Source organism: Hypanus sabinus, chromosome 8, assembly GCF_030144855.1.
Source record: "Hypanus sabinus isolate sHypSab1 chromosome 8, sHypSab1.hap1, whole genome shotgun sequence".
NCBI lineage: Eukaryota > Metazoa > Chordata > Chondrichthyes > Myliobatiformes > Dasyatidae > Hypanus > Hypanus sabinus.
The window spans coordinates 107760278-107776399 of NC_082713.1; the positions used below are offsets into that span (position 1 = coordinate 107760278).

The following is a 16122-nucleotide window of genomic DNA, read 5'->3' on the forward strand; positions in this document are numbered from 1 at the left end:
CATCTAGATATGTCCATACATGGCCTCCTCTTCTGCCATGATGAGGCCAAACTCAGGTTGGAGGAGCAACACCTCATCTGCCGTCTGGATAGCCTCCAGCCTGGTGGTATGAATGTTGAATTCTCCAATTTCTGGTAATTCCCTCCCCCTCCCCCTTCCCCTATCCTAGGTCCCTCTCTGCCTCTCTCCCCTTTCAACTTTCTGCTCCTTTACCTCTACAGTTCTTTCATGCTTATCCCCTCCTCCCCTTATCCTTCCTCTGATTGGTTCTCCACCTGGCACCTCTAGCCCTTCCTCCTCCCCTATCTCTATTACTGGGCTTTGGCCCTCTTTTCCCCCCCATTCCTGATGAAGGGTCTTGGCCCGAAACATTGGCTACTCTTTTCTCACGGATGCTGCCTGACCTGCTGAGTTCTTCCAGCGTTGTGTACGTATTCTTCTACCCACCACCATACATCTGCAGAAATTTGATAGAGTCTTTGGTAACATATAAAATATCCTCAAAGTCCTAATGACATATAGCCCAGGATACACACAGTCATGAGTGTGGAGAGAGTACCAGAGCAATGGGCTGTGCACGTGTCCTTGAAATGTGCCTGTGTGCTTGTCAGCAAGGTGTAGATGGTACTTCTGATCCACACTGCCTGTTGTCTCACTGTCAAGGCCAGCATTTAATGTGTATCCCTTGCTGTTCCTGAGAAGATGGTGGTGAGTACCCTTCAGTTGCCCTTCTGGTCCTTGTACTGTTGGGAAATTACAAATTTTAGAGCGAGTGGCAATGAGGGACTCAATATAATATAATTATATTTCCAAGGACTGTGTAACTTGGAAGAGAGCTTGCAGAGGATATCCACCCATGTACCTGCTGCGCTTATCCTTCGGAGTACAACAGGCTACAGGTCTGGAAAAATGAAAAGCTTGGATGACTACCTGCATTTTATAAATGGTGTGCACTGCAGTGATGTGAAAGGAATGGATTTATTGGGAGATTGATGGGGGGGTACTCATCAAACAGGCTACTTTTTCCCTGAGTGGTATTGACTTTCTGGAGAGTTGTTGGCAAGCAGAGAATATTCCAACGCACTCCTAAGTTATGACTTGTTGATGGTGGAAAGTCCATGGGCTATCAGGAGGTGAGACACTCACTGCAGGATGCCCAGTGGCTGACCAGCCAAGATAGCCAAAGTATGCATGTCCAGATGAGTTTGTGATCAGTGTGATCCCAGGATATTAATGTGAGAGATCTGGCAATGGTATTGCTATTGAAAGGCAATGAATAGATTCACTTGATGGTGATGGTCATTTCTGGCTGTTCTGTAGTGTGAATGTTACTTGCTACTTATCAGCCTCTGCTTTAATGTTAATAAGGGATTTGGGAAATGGTACTTTCGTGCCAATTATTACCTTCAGAAAAGAGGCACAGATGTCTGAACATACATACAGTATCTAGCTTCATGTAGTTAACTGCCAAAAATGATCTGAAGTACACCATAGACTTAGTGCCGCTTTATTAAGTACCCATTTATACCTGCTCATTACTGCAATTATCTAATCAGCCAATCATTTGGCAGCAACTCAATGAATAAAAGCATGCAGACATGGTCAATAGGTTTAGTTCTAATTCAGACCAGACATCAGAATGGGGGAAGAAATGTGACCTAAGTGACTGTGATGTGGTATGATTGTTGGTGCCAGATGGGATGGCTTGAGTATCTCAGAAACTGCTAATCTCCTGAGATATTTACGCACAATAGTTTCTAGAGTTTACAGAGAATAGTGTGAAAAACAAAGAAAACATCAGTGAGCAGCAGTTCTGTGGGCAAAATCGCCTTGTTAATGCGAGAGAGAGAGAGAGAGAGAGAGAGGAGAATAGGCAGACTAGTTCAAGCTGACAGGAAGGCAACAACAATTCAGATAACAACACACACAAAATGCTGGTAGAACACAGCAGGCTAGGCAGCATCTATAGGGAGAAGTGATGTCGACGTTTCTGGCCGAGACCCTTCGTCAGGACTGACCAAAAGGAAAGATAGTAAGAGATTTGAAAGTAGTGGGGGGAGGGGGAAATGCGAAATGATAGAAGATAGGAATGCGAAAAGGTAGGAGGGGGTGGGATGAAGCTAAGAGCTGGAAAGGTGATTGGCGAAGGTGATACAGAGCTGGAGAAGGGAAAGGATCATGGGACGGGAGGCCTCAGGAGAAAGAAAGTGGGTGGGGAAGCACCAGAGGGAGATGGAGTACAAGCAAACAACTAAATATGTCAGGGATGGGGTAAGAAGGGGAGGAGGGGCATTAACGGAAGTTAAAGAAGTCAATGTTCATGCCATCAGGTTGGAGGCTACCCAGCCGGTATATAATGTGTTGTTCCTCCAACCTGAGTTTGGATTCATTTTGACAATAGAGGAGGCCATGGATAGACATATCAGAATGGGAATGGGAGGTGGAATTAAAATGTGTGGCCACTGGGAGATCCTGCTTTTTCTGGCGGACCGAGCGTAGGTGTTCCACGAAACGGTCTCCCAGTCTGCGTCGGGTCTCACCAATATATAAAAGGCCACACCGGGAGCACCAGACGCAGTATACCATACCAGCCGACTCAGGTGAAGTGTTGCCTCACTTGGAAGGACTGTCTGGGGCCCTGAATGGTGGTGAAGGAGGAAGTGTAAAGGCAGGTGTAGCACTTGTTCCGTTTACAAGGATAAGTGCCAGGAGGGAGATCAGTGGGAAGGGATGGGGGGGGACGAGTGGACAAGGGAGTCGAGTAGGGAGCGATCCCTGCGAAAAGCAGAAAGGGGGGGGAGAGAAAAATGTGTTTGGTAGTGGGATCCCATTGGAGGTGGCGGAAGTTACGGAGAATTATATGTTGGACCCGGAGGCTGGTGGGGTGGTAGGTAAGGACAAGGGGAACCCTATCCAGAGTGGGGTGGCGGGTGGATGGGGTGAGGGCAGATGTACAGGAAATGGAAGAGATGCGTTTGAGAGCAGAGTTGATGGTGGATGAAGGGAAGCCCCTTTGCTTAAAAAAGGAAGACATCTCCTTCGTTCTGGAAAGAAAAGCCTCATCCTGAGAGCAGATGCGGCGGAGACGGAGGAATTGTGAGAAGGGGATAGCCTTTTCCTACGCTCGGTCCACCAGAAAAAGCAGGATCTCCCAGTGGCCACACATTTTAATTCCACCTCCCATTCCCATTCTGATATCTCTATCCATGGCCTCCTCTATTGTCAAGATGAATCCAAACTCAGGTTGGAGGAACAACACCTTATATACCGGCTGGGTAGCCTCCAACCTGATGGCATGAACATTGATTTCTCTAACTTCCTTTAATGCCCCTCCTCCCCTTCTGACCCCATCCCTGACATATTTAGTTGTTTGCCTGTTCTCCATCTCCCTCTGGTGCTCCCCCCCCCCCTTTCTTTCTCCTGAGGCCTCCCGTCCCATAATCCTTTCCTTTCTCCAGCTCCGTATCACTTTTGCCAATCACCTTTCCAGCTCTTAGCTTCATCCCACACCCTCTGGTCTTCTATCATTTCGCATTTCCCCCTCCCCCCACTACTTACAAATCTCTTACTATCTTTCCTTTCGGTTAGTCCTAACAAAGGGTCTCGGCCCGAAACGTCGACATCGCTTCTCCCTATAGATGCTGCCTAGCCTGCTGTGTTCTACCAGCATTTTGTGTGTGTTGTTGTTTGAATTTCCAGCATCTGCAGATTTCCTCGTGTTCGCTCTTTAAATAATTCAGATAACCATGTGTTAGAACAGTGGTGTGCAGAAGAGCATCTCTGCATGCACAACACATTGAAGTTTGAAGTGGATGGGCTACAGCAAAAGAAGTCTTCGAACATTCACCCAGTGACCACTTTATTCGGTACAGGAGTTACTTGTTTGCTGATTCACTTCCAATTAATTATTCTTTATCGGAATTAGATAAGACTCAAATCAATCTCATCTTGAGTTTGATGTGAGACATGGACTGCGTAACATAACGTTTCAAGACTGAAGGTTATGTTTTATGTCCTTAGCCTGGGGTAAAGTTGTCAACAGAGAGATTCATCGCCACCATCAAGTATTTATTTTTGAAATAGAGGTGAAGTAGTTCTCTGAGATGGAACATTAGTAAACAAACAATTTTGGTTTGTACTTCAGTATTTCCTTAACATATATATGAACTGTGCCAATTTTAGTCACACAACTAATTAGTCAAAGTATGGGGCAATCAAACGAAAATGATCTTATTCCACCTTGTCCCACTCCCTGCTGACATTGAATAAAGATTCCTGGGTATTTTTTAAACAATACCGAATTTGGCAAGCATTTGTATATTTTAATTTTGTACATTCTTCCTCTTGGAGAACAACGTGGGATTGCATCAAGATTGAAATTCACATAAACAAACCTGTGGCCAAGGTTTGAAGACACCTTCCTTAGCGGTACCCTCCCTTGTGCCTCTGGGGTATCAGTCTTGATACAAAGGAAAAAATTGATGAGAACCCATAATGTATTCAATAGAAGGGTCACTTACATGATCACAAATCCAACTATCAATCAAAATTCAGCTTTTCATCTGTAAATCCTTTCAGTATGGAATGTGGAAATGGAGTCGGAAGAACTTGAGGTATGCTTCACATTTAATTTGAGGTAAGAATTGGGATATGCTGGCCAATTCCAGCATATAGGCAATTGCCCAAGTGAACCTCTGCTCCCTTCAGCACTTGAATATGATTTAATAATTGCCAGCGTGGTTGATTTTTGCACTCCAGAGCAGGGCTGACTCTGAGATCCTTTAACTTCTTACCATTTATTAAATTCAGTGCTCAGTTTGTCATCTCATCTATGGATTTCAGAGATTCAATAATATCAGGAAAGCTCTTCAAATTGATAGAGACTGGTTTGAATATTGATTGTTTGCGTTGTGTGTGCCAGCATCCTGCCTGTCTAGCTACTGCCTTTAGAATTGTTTCTTAACATTTTTGTTATTCTTTCCCTTCTTGTCTTTCTTCTTTTTCCTGTTTAGTAATTTTTGTCTTCCCTTAAAATAGTTTTGTTAAATCGTTAGTATATATTATCACACTTACAGACCTTCAGTCTCGGAAATTGTCTTGGATCAAGGAATGTTCTTTCAAATTAAATGATGTGGGAATTATTGTTCTGTTGTCAGCAGCAGTAATTTTATTAAAGGAGTTAATTACAGAAGCCACTTAGCAGCTTCATTTCCTCTGAAAATCATCCAGCAGTGAGTTTTCAGTCTGCATTTACTTGTCTGCGAAGGGTGTGTGCTTTTTTTTTGTGAAGGAAGTGCATATCAGACGAGTCAGCTGCACTGCTCTCGTTGACCTTGTGACCGGTTTTGAACAGTTTCACCAGAACCTTGAAATTCGGGGGTTGGAGGAGACAATTACTGTACAAGGAGAAATCGTTGGAAGACCAAAGCAATTTTTTGGTTAGTGGTCAAAACAAAATAGTTTATATTTAGGGAAACCTCACGCCTGAAGAAAATGGCTTCACTGCACCGTGGAAGGTATGTGTCATTGCTTAACTTCTAATCCATTTGTGTAATTGTTAAACAAGCATGTGGTTTGATGTGGAAATATGTTTTGACTTTGAGTTGACATGCATTGTTTATTTATGTAGATTATAACAGAACAACATGATAACTCAGGTTGTGAGCAAGAAGCAGATATGAATAACTGTTGCCTATGTTTAGAGCCGATTCTTAAATATGCGAACTTTGAATTGAGAATGCAGGTTGTTTTTGTGTTTTAGCAATTTTGGGTTGTGGCAGATATGAAAGAGTCGGGTGATTTTCAATTTCCTGCTAACATTCTTACTAATTTGTCTTCTGTGCAACTTGGGGTTTGTAAAGTTGAGAACTCATTTTCAGTGTGACAATGCAGTTTATACTTATAAGGTTCTACTGCTCTTTAGAGTTGTTTATTAACATTCCTGTTATTTATAGGTTCTGCTATCTTTTCTGCTCTTGACTTTCAATGTGAGATGCGGATTCACATTCAGAGACTTTAAACTATCCTTTTGCATGCACCCATTTTGCTCCTTTTTTGTTCAGACTTGGAAAGTACTTATATTTCATGAAAATGTTCACAAGATTATAAATTTTGATGGTGATGTTTGGATTTATTTTGTTTCATTTCTCAGTCTCCTGGCTCTAATGTTCTGTCCTCTTTCCTTGGATTTAATGAAGTACAGGAATTTTTTTTAATTTAAATTAATTATTTTGAATATCTCGAATAGATGACATTTCAAAGTAAACTGAAGGTAATATAAACTTGTCTCACTGAATCTGTGCAAATTCTTGCGAAAGACCTTTCTTGAGACTTGGTTACTGAAACTGTGGGCAAACCACCAGAACGGCTCAGCTAATGTTCGGTACAATTTTTGAATACCAGTATCTATGAGACACAGATCAAAGTGTCATTGGCTTTTCTGAATTTTTTTTCCATTGAGAGACTTGTTTTCATGATTTGTACAGAACATGCTTAAATGCCGTTGCCATCCCTTTACCCGTCAGACTTTGAGCAGCTACTTTATTTTTTTAAATGATTGAGTTCTTTCTTCCCAGCAGTGAAAACTCCTCCAACTTTTAATCTCCTCCCGCCTTCTTGTGTACATTCCTCCCCTCCCTTCTATTTGTTGTGTTTTCAGTGTTGGATGTACAATGTTCCTATTCCTTCATCAAAGGCATTAGATAATATGGTGAAAAGCTGGTTGCAGATCCATGCTGAATACTTATCGTCTCTTGCCAAGAATTAAAGAAAGATCCTTTTTGCTCTCTTTAATCCATTTGACCATGAACTTTGTGCTGAATTTGAGATGCTGCTCCTCAAGCACTCCTTTCCTCAGGCAGACATAGACCGTGTTTGTGGTGGTAGTGAATCTGCTTTCACTCAAAGATAATTTACAAGAGGTGGAAAGTAATTTAGAATTTCTGGTATCTTTATTGACAGGAGTCAGTGTGGTGAGCAGGGACAAATAGAAAGAGGAGATTTAGAACATAGAACATTTGCAGCATTTTGCACAACACGCTGGAGGAACTCAGCAGGTTGGGCAGCATCTGTGGAAATGAACAGTCAACGTTTTGGGCCGAGACCCTTCATCAGGACTGAAGAGGGAGGGTCAGGGGCCCTATGAAGAAGGTGGGGGAGGGTGGGAAGGAGAAGGCTGATAGGTGCCAGGTGAAAAACCGGTAAGAGGAAAGATCAAGGGGTGGGGGGAGGGTATAGGCAGGAAAGGTGAAAAAGGAATGTAAGGGCAAAGCACTTTCGGTGTAGAAGGAGGCAGAACCATGAGAGAGGTGATAGGCAGCTGGAGGAGGAGGCAGAGTGAAACTGGGATGGGGGAAGGGAGGGGGAGGGAATTACCAGAAGTTGGAGAATACAATGTTCATGCCAAGGGGCTGTATACTACCCAGACGGTATATGAGGTGTTGTTCCTCCAACTTGAGTTTGGCCTCATCAAAGAGGTCCTTCTGCAGCTGTACAGGGCCCTGGTGAGACCCCACCTGGAGTATTGTGTGCAGTTTTGGTCTCCAAATTTCAGGAAGGACATTCTTGCTATTGAGGGAGTGCAGCGTAGGTTCACAAGGTTAATTCCCAGAATGGCGGAACTGTCATATGTTGAAAGATTGGAGCGACTGGGCTTGTATACACTGGAATTTAGAAGGATGAGAAGGGATCTGATTGAAACATATAAGATTATTAAGGGATTGGACACGCTGGAGGCAGGAAGCATGTTCCCGCTGATGGGTGAGTCCAGAACTAGAGGCCACAGTTTAAGAATAAGGGGTAGGCCATTTAGAACAGAGATGTGGAAAAACTTTTTCACTCAGGGAGTGGTGGATATGTGGAATGCTCTGCCCCAGCAGGCAGTTGAGGCCAAGTCTCTGGGTGCTTTCAAGAGAGAGTTAGATAGAGCTCTTATAGGTAGCGGGGTTAAGGGATATGGGGAGAGGGCAGGAATGGGGTACTGATTGTGTATGATCAGCCATGATCACAGTGAATGGCGGTGCTGGCTAGAAGGGCCGAATGGCCCTCTCCTGCACCTACTGTCTATTGTCTACTGTCATCATGGCAGTAGAAGAGGCCGTATATGGACATATCTGAATGGGAATGTGAAGCAGAGTTGAAGTGGGTGGCAACCGGGAGGTCCTGTCTATTGTGACGGACGAAGCGGAGGTGCTCGAAGAAGCGATCCCCCAATCTACGTCGGGTCTCACCGATGTAGAGGAGGCTGCACCGGATGCAATAGATGACCCCAACAGCCTCACAAGTGAAGTGTTACCTCACCTAGAAGGACTGTTTGGGGACCTGAATGGTGGTAAGAGAGGAGGTGTAGGGACAGGTGTAGCAATTACGCTTGCAAGGATAAATGCCGGGTGGGAGATCCGTGGGGAGCAACATGTGGACCAGGGAGTTGTGGAGGGAAAAATCCCTGTGGAAAGCGGAGAGGGGTAGAGAGGGAAAGATGTGATTAGTGGTGGGATCCTGTTGAAGGTGGCGGAAGTTGCAGAGGATAATGTGCTGGATCCGGAGGCTGGTGGGGTGGTAGGTGAAGACAAGGGGAACTCTGTCCCTGTTGTGGTGATGGGAGGATGGGGTGAGGGCTGAAGTGTAGGAAATGGAGGAGGTGCGGGTGAGGGCATCATTGATGACGGCAGAAGGGAAACTACGATTCTTAAAGAAAGAGGACATTTGAGCTGTCCTGGAACGGAAAGCCTCATCCTTGGAGCAGATGCGGTGGAGATGGAGGAACTGGGAATAGGGAATAGCATTTTTGCATGTGGCAGGGTGGGAAGAGGTATAGTCGAGGTAGTTATGAGAGTCAGTGGTTTTATAGAAGATGTCAGTGGACACCCCACCTTTCCTGCCTATCCTCTCCCACCCCTTGATCTTTTCCCCTTACTGGTTTTTCACCTGGCACCTACCAGCCTTCTCCTTCTTTATAGGGCCCTTGCCCCATCCCTCTTCAATCCTGACGAAGGGTCTCGGCCCAAAACATTAACTGTTCATTTCCACGGATGCTGCCTGACCTACTGAGTTCCTCCAGTGTGTGGTGCATGTTGCTTTGACCCCAGCATCTGCAGTGTATTTTGTATTTACAGCATTTACAGGCCCTTTGACCCACGATGTTATGCTGACTTTTTAACCTACCTTAAAGATCAATTTTAAGCTTCTCTCCTTCATAACCCTCCATTTTTCTATCATCCACATTCTTAAATGTTCCTAATGTATCCGTCTCTATCGCCACCCCAGGAAGGCACTCCACGCCTCAGGCATTCTCTATTTAAACAAATTTGCCTCTGAAATTTCCCCTATATTTTCCTCCAATCACATTCAAGTTATGCCTCCTTGTATTGTAAAAGCCATTTCTGCTGTGGGAAAAAATCTCTGGCTGTCCACTCTTATCAATTTTATAGATTCAAAAGATTCAAAGTACATTTGTTATCAAAGTATGTATGCAGTATACAACCCTGAAATTCATCTTCCCCACAGACAGCTTGGAAACAAAGAAGAACCATGGAACCCGTTCAAGAAAAACATTAACCCAACAAAAAAAACACATAGTGCAAATGGCAACATATTTCAGTTCAGATCAATGTTCGATATCTGCAGGGCACCCTATTTCAAACTCACCCAAAAGAGTGACCAGAAACTAGAAACACATCATTACATGAACTACGAAGTCCAATCGTACAAACCACGTCAATTAAACCTTGCTTCAGAACCATCCTTCCACAGTATCGAGGGAGAGAGAGAACATTTGAATGCAAGGGCTTTCCTTTGTGAGCAGTGATTGAGATGGAGAGAAAGACTGCTCTGGCAGCAGTGAATGAGAGGCTGGTAGATGGCACTGAACACTGACTTGTCTGCTGCACTCGCCTTGATGAGTTTAATCTTCCTCAGCACTTTAATTGGGGAAATTGGTGAGAAATTGAATCGATCATGGGCTCATGTCCCATTTCCAGGCTTCGTGGCCTTCAGGCAGAACACTTCGTTGAAAGCCTTATAGAACCCTTTCAGAGACAGCAAGGCGGCAGATTGCTCGATCGGCCCGAAAACACACTGGCAGAATGTAGGTCACGGGTACTAATCAGTAGATCAAAGGCTCCAACAGTAGCAGAACCACATTGGACAGAAAAAGAAGTGGAAAAAGTAGCTTTGTGAACCTCCTGAATGATGCTGCCCTTGGTCATTTGTCTCATCTGTGCTTGGTGTAAGGCTCATTTTCTCACGCTCATCATTGAATGAGTCAGTAATGGCTTGCAGCTTGTCCTTTCAGTCTGCATATCTGCAGACTTTTTCTGCAAACTGGAACTTGGTGACTGAGGTCAGGAGTCTGCATATGTGCAGACCTTGCATGCTGTAGCATGCTGGGTTAGACTGAGATGGTAAACATGTCGTCTTCACAAATGTGGGAGAAGAATTGAAAGAAAGAGGCGCATAAGTAGGCTAGCTGTCTGCTTGAGCCTTATCTGTAATTTATTAACTTACTTCCTCTGGCCTCTGTCCTGGTCCAGTTTTTCAAGATGTCCCCAGGTGTCTGGTAGGTGAAGAACCTTCCTCTCCCAGGAATGAGGTCTCTGAATCTTCTGCTGTCATTTCTGTTGCCCTGGGTTTTTACAGGATGTGGTTGAGAGCCCAATGCCCAACCCCCTTTTTGAAGCCAGGCTTGGGGACCATCCATAGCAGAGTTTGCTATTTATTAAGATCACAAATAATCTTTTCTCACTATTTTCCTGCACTTGTTTGTACATCCCTTGATCCTCATCAAAACAGAAATCTATCGAACTATATCTTGAATGAGCTTAATGGTTTAGATTTACCACTGTCTGGATGAAGAAATTTCTCTTTCACTAAAATGGTCTACTGGAGATCAGTCTGGAAAAGTGTGAAGTATTTTGGAAGTTTGAATTTGAAAACGGTACAATTTTAACGGCAGGATTTTCAGCAGTGTGGAGGAACAGAGGGACCTTGGGGTCTATGTCCATAGGCCCCTCAGAGTTGCTGCATGAATTGATAGGATGTTTAAGAAGGCAATTGATGTGTTGGCCTTCATTAGTTGGAGGACTAAGTTCGAGAGAGAGAGAGAGAAGAAAAATTAATGTTGCAGCTCTATAAAAGTCTGGTTAGACCTCGCTTGGGGTATTGTGTTCAGTACTGATAGTTTCATTATAGGAAAGATGTAGAAGCTTTAGAGAGGGTACTGAGGAGATTTACCAGGATGCTTCCTGGATTAGAGTGCTTGTATTATGAGCAACTGTTGAACAAGTTAGGGCTTTTCTTTTCAGAGCAAAGGAGAATGAGAGGTGACTTATTAGCAGTGTATAAGATAAGTCAAGTCAAGTCACTTTTATTGTCATTTCGACCATAACTGCTGGTACAGTACACAGTAAAAATGAGACAATGTTTCTCAGGACCATCGTGTTACATGACACAGTACAAAAACTAGACTGAACTACGTAAAAAAAAACACAGAGAAAGCTACACTAGACTACAGACCTACACAGGACTGCATAAAGTGCACAAAAACAGTGCAGGCATTATAATAAATAATAAACAGGACAATAGGGCAAGGTGTCAGTCCAGGCTCTGGGTATTGAGGAGTCTGATAGCTTGGGGGAAGAAACTGTTACATAGTCTGGTAGTGAGAGCCCGAATGCTTTCGGATCCTTTTCCCAGACAGCAGGAGGGAGAAGAGATTGTCCTTCATAATGCTGTTTTCTTTGCAGATGCAGCGTGTAGTGTAAATGTCCGTGATGGCGGGAAGAGAGACCCCGATGATTTTCTCAGCTGAACTCACTATCAGCTGCAGGGTCTTGCGATCCGAGATGGTGCAATTTCCGAACCAGGCAGTGGTGCAGCTGCTCAGGATGCTCTCAATACAACCCCTGTAGAATGTGATGAAGATGGGGGGGCACGGTGGTGGGAGATGGACTTTCCTCAGCCTTCACAGAAAGTAGAGACGCTGCTGGGCTTTCTTTGCTATGGAGCAGGTGTTGAGGGACCAGGTGAGATTCTCCATCAGGTGAACATCAAGAAATTTGGTGCTTTTTATGATCTCTACCAAGGAGCCGCCGATGTTCAGTGGGGAGTGGTCACTCCGTGCCCTCCTGAAGTCAACAACCATCTCTTTTGTTTTGTTCACATTAAGAGACAGGTTGTTGGCTCTGCACCAGTCTGTTAGCCACTGCACCTCCTCTCTGTAAGCTGTCTCATCGTTCTTGCTGATGAGACCATCGTCGGCGAACTTGATGATATGGTTCAAGCTGTGTGTTGCAGCACAGTCGTGGGTCTGCAGAGTGAACAGCAGTGGACTGAGCACACAACCCTGGGGAGCCCCCGTGCTCAGTGTGATGGTGTTGGAGATGCTGCTCCCGATCCGGACTGACTGAGGTCTCCCAGTCAGGAAGTCTAGGATCCAGTTGCAGAGGGAGGTGTTCAGGCCCAGTAGACTCAGCTTTCCAATCAGTTTCTGAGAGATGATTGTGTTTAATGCTGTACTGAAGTCTATGAACAGCATCTAAATGTACGTGTCTGTTTTGTCCAGGTGGGTTAGGGCCAGGTGGAGGGTGGTGGCAATGGCGTCATCTGTTGAGCGGTTGGGACGGTACGCAAAGAGACATTGATGGAGTAGACAGCCAGCATCTTTTTCAGAAGACAGCAATGACTAATACAAGGGGGCATAGTTTTCAAGTGATTGGAGAAAAGTACAGGGGGGAGTCAGAGATAGGTTTTATCTACTGAGAGTGTGAAGTGTGTGAAACACACGTCTGTGGGTGGTAGACACGGATACATGAGAGATTCTTTCAAGATGCCTAGGCACATACAGTAGATGGAAGAAAAATGAGGGACTATTTGGAAGGGAAGCTCTGGATTGATCTTGGTGTGGCTTAAGATGTGAGCACAACGTTGTGGGTCAAATGGAGTATACTCTGCTACACTGTACTATGAGAGTCTGTTATCGTCAATTCACTTGGAAACTTTGTCAAAGCTATATGTTTGAGGCATAACATTTTGAATAAAATCTTTGATTGAATACAGGAGTAAGAAGCAGTACTCACGGGACAGTTTACAATGACCAATTAACCTACCAGCCGGGTAGTGGGAGGGAACAGGAGCACCCAGCGGAATCCCACATAGTCATGGGAGAACACACAGGTAGTGGCAGGAAGTTGGATCAGTGATTGTGTATTAAACAACATGCATCAATCATGCTTGAACAACTTTATCACATTTTAATCTTTGTGCATTTTTTTCACTTTCTGCTGTATAATTGCATTTGTAGTTAAACGTAATAAAGTAAAATAGCCCATATGCTTCAGATACAGAATGCGGGAGAAACTCAGCAGGTCAGGGAAAGAATAAAGGATCAATGTTTCAGGCAGAGACCCATCAGGCCAAGGCATCGACTGTTTATATGCTGCCTGACAAACTGAGTTCCTGCAGCATTTTGTATTTGTTTCCAGCATCTGCAGAACCTCTTGTGCTTCAGAAGTATGTTTCTTAACAAAGTATTACAATTGAATTGAATAGGGCACTGAATCAAATATACAGATTTAATGGCAGAAGTTTTTTAAAAGGTCAAAAATAAGTCACTAAGGTTTTGGACACATTGGTTTCATAAAATTTATAACATTAAAAATGATTTTTAAAAACTTCTGGTTCCTCAAAGTGAATTGAAAATATGAGAGGAAGGGTAAAGTTTTTTTGTGGTATCTTCCTGTGGTTTTTTCAGTTAAGTTGTTATTTTAGTGCAGCAGAGGATGGAAGAAACCAGTGGTTGATCTGGTTCAGCGTAATGAGACACCTTAACTGGGTACTGATCCTATGAATGTAAAACTTTGTCTAAAGTATAATAAGGTCATTGTAAGAACAGAAATGGACTATTGGGTGCTTGATAGAAGGCAGGAAGCAAATTACAAGGATATAGTACAGGACTTAGCCTAGATACAAAAGTTATAAAAAAATTAATATAGTCTGTCAGAGTGGGAAATGTTGAGGCTGTGTCAAGTTTGACATTTAACTACAAATGTAATTATGCAGCAGAAAGTTAAATACTTGGACAAAAATGTATTACAGCAATGTTAACAATCATTGAGTTTGAGAGGAAGTTTCATTTTTGAAGAGAACATAAATGTAATGGTGATTGACTGTGAGACAGAGGTGTTAAGCGTTTTGGTGGTCTTTAGATAAGAGATGTGCTTTTGTCTAGCATTGTGGATCGTGTTGGAATTTATACAAAAACTTGCCCTGAATCTTAGTTTCCTGCAGCGATTTAACAGGCTGCGAGGAAGATAAAACTGCTTATTTAGTGCAAAAAAAATGAAGTACTGCTGATGCTGGAAATAAAAATTGTGAGAATTGGTCATTTTGAAAAGACTTGCTGTTTGAAATATTTGAAAGCCTGGAGGAAAGTGATCATTTTTGTATATTGTAGGCTAAGTTAGAATATGTAGCAAAAAAGTCGATTGAAAATAATTGAGAGAGAATAAAATAGCGAAAAGAAACAAACTGTTGGAGGAACATAATGGGTCAGGCAGCATTGTGGAGGGAAGTGGACAGTCAATATTTTGGATGGAGACCCTTCATCTAGATCTATGATTATACCATTATAGGAAACAGCAATTCCTACTTCTGATTTTGGGCACATAGAATGATAGATCATTTTGTTTTCTCTGATGAAGCATCTTAACTTGAAGCCTTGATTGTTCATTTCCCTCCACAGATGTTCCCTGACCTGCTGAGTTCCTTCAGCACTTTACTATTTGCTTCAGATTCTAGTCTCTTAAAAAGGTCGAGCAGAGAAAGAGAACATTTTAGTGCCACAGTGCCCACACCAGTCAAAATTAAATCTATTTTGGAATATTTAGGGGTACGTATTATACACATCAGAGAAACAGACCTATACACACAAAATGCTGGAGGAATTCAGCAGACCAGGCAGCATCTATGGAGAAAAGTACAGTCAATGTTTTGGGCCGAAACCCTTCATCAGGACTGGAGAGAAAAAACTGAGGAGTAGATTTGAAAGGTGGGGGGAGGGGAAAGAGAAACACCAAGCAATAGGTGAAACTTGGAGGGGGAGTGATGAAGCAAAGAACTGGGAAGTTGGTTGGTGAAAGAGACAGAAGGCCATGGAAGAAAGAAGGGGGGGTGGGGTGGTGAGGAGCGCCAGAGGGAGAATATGGGCAGGCAAGAAGATCACATGAGAGAGGGACGGAGTTGGGAAGATGGGAAGGGGGTGGTGGCATTACTGGAAGATTGAGAAATCGATGTTCATGTCATCAGGTTAGAGGCTACCCAAACAGAATATAAGGTGCGTGAGGAGGCCATTGATGGACATATTGGAATCCCAACAGTGGGGGAGACCATTTGGCCCAAACAATCCATGTCTGTGTGAATCCTCCACACAAGTCTCCCAATGTTTATCTTCATACAATTCTTTCAACATTACTTTCTACACTATTCTCCCTTATTTGCTTGTCCAGTCTCATCGTGACTACATCTGTACCATTAGACTAGAACTGGAGGTCATGCATTTAGGGTGAAAGTGAAATATTTAAGGGGAAATAGAGGGGAATCTTCTTCACTCAGTGTGTGAAATAAGCTGGCAGCAGAAGTGATGGATGGAGTTTTGATTGCAGCATGTAAGAGAAGTTTGAATAAGTACGTGGATGAGAGGCATATGGAAGGCTATGGTCCAGGTGCAGGTTGATAGAACTAGGTAAATTAATAGCTCAGCACAGACTAGATGGACTGAAGGGCTTGTTTCTGTACTGTAGTGCCTTAGTTGCTTCACCTGCTCATGGTGGTAGTAAGTTGTGCATTCTTGTGCTGATGGATATATTCAACATCTCTTTGGAACAATCCATTGTCACCTCGGATTTCAAGGTGGCAATTATCATTCCAGTGCCAAAGAAGGTGACAGTAACTTGCCTAAATGACTATCGTCCAATGGCATTAACATCGACCATTATGAAATGCTTTAAGAGGCTGGTGGTGGAGCACATTAAAGCCTTTCTCTCAGCTACATTGAACCCTTTCCAGTTCACTTATCACTCAAATCGATCCACTGATGTTGCAATAGCCACTGCCCTCCACTCTGTCCTG

At 43.5% G+C, this 16122-nt stretch overlaps 1 protein-coding gene and 1 long non-coding RNA gene across 4 annotated transcripts in view; one reads left to right on the forward strand and one right to left on the reverse strand.

The window, feature by feature from the left end:
* Window positions 1-4715, reverse strand: part of LOC132398318 (uncharacterized) — a 67418-nt gene extending 62703 nt beyond the window's left edge. The window contains exon 1 of the long non-coding RNA XR_009513615.1: window positions 4521-4715. This is a non-coding gene — a long non-coding RNA (uncharacterized LOC132398318). The remainder of the gene's footprint in view (window positions 1-4520) is intronic.
* The window catches only part of osbpl8 (oxysterol binding protein-like 8), a 227818-nt gene that overhangs the window by 50110 nt on the left and 161586 nt on the right, over window positions 1-16122 (forward strand). The window contains exon 1 of one of the 3 annotated variants that reach the window (XM_059977556.1): window positions 5370-5516. The exons of the other annotated variants lie outside the window; for them this stretch is intronic. The gene's annotated coding sequence lies outside the window, so the exon portion shown is untranslated. Of the gene's footprint in view, window positions 1-5369; window positions 5517-16122 lie in introns of those variants that run through there. 3 annotated transcript variants of the gene reach the window in all.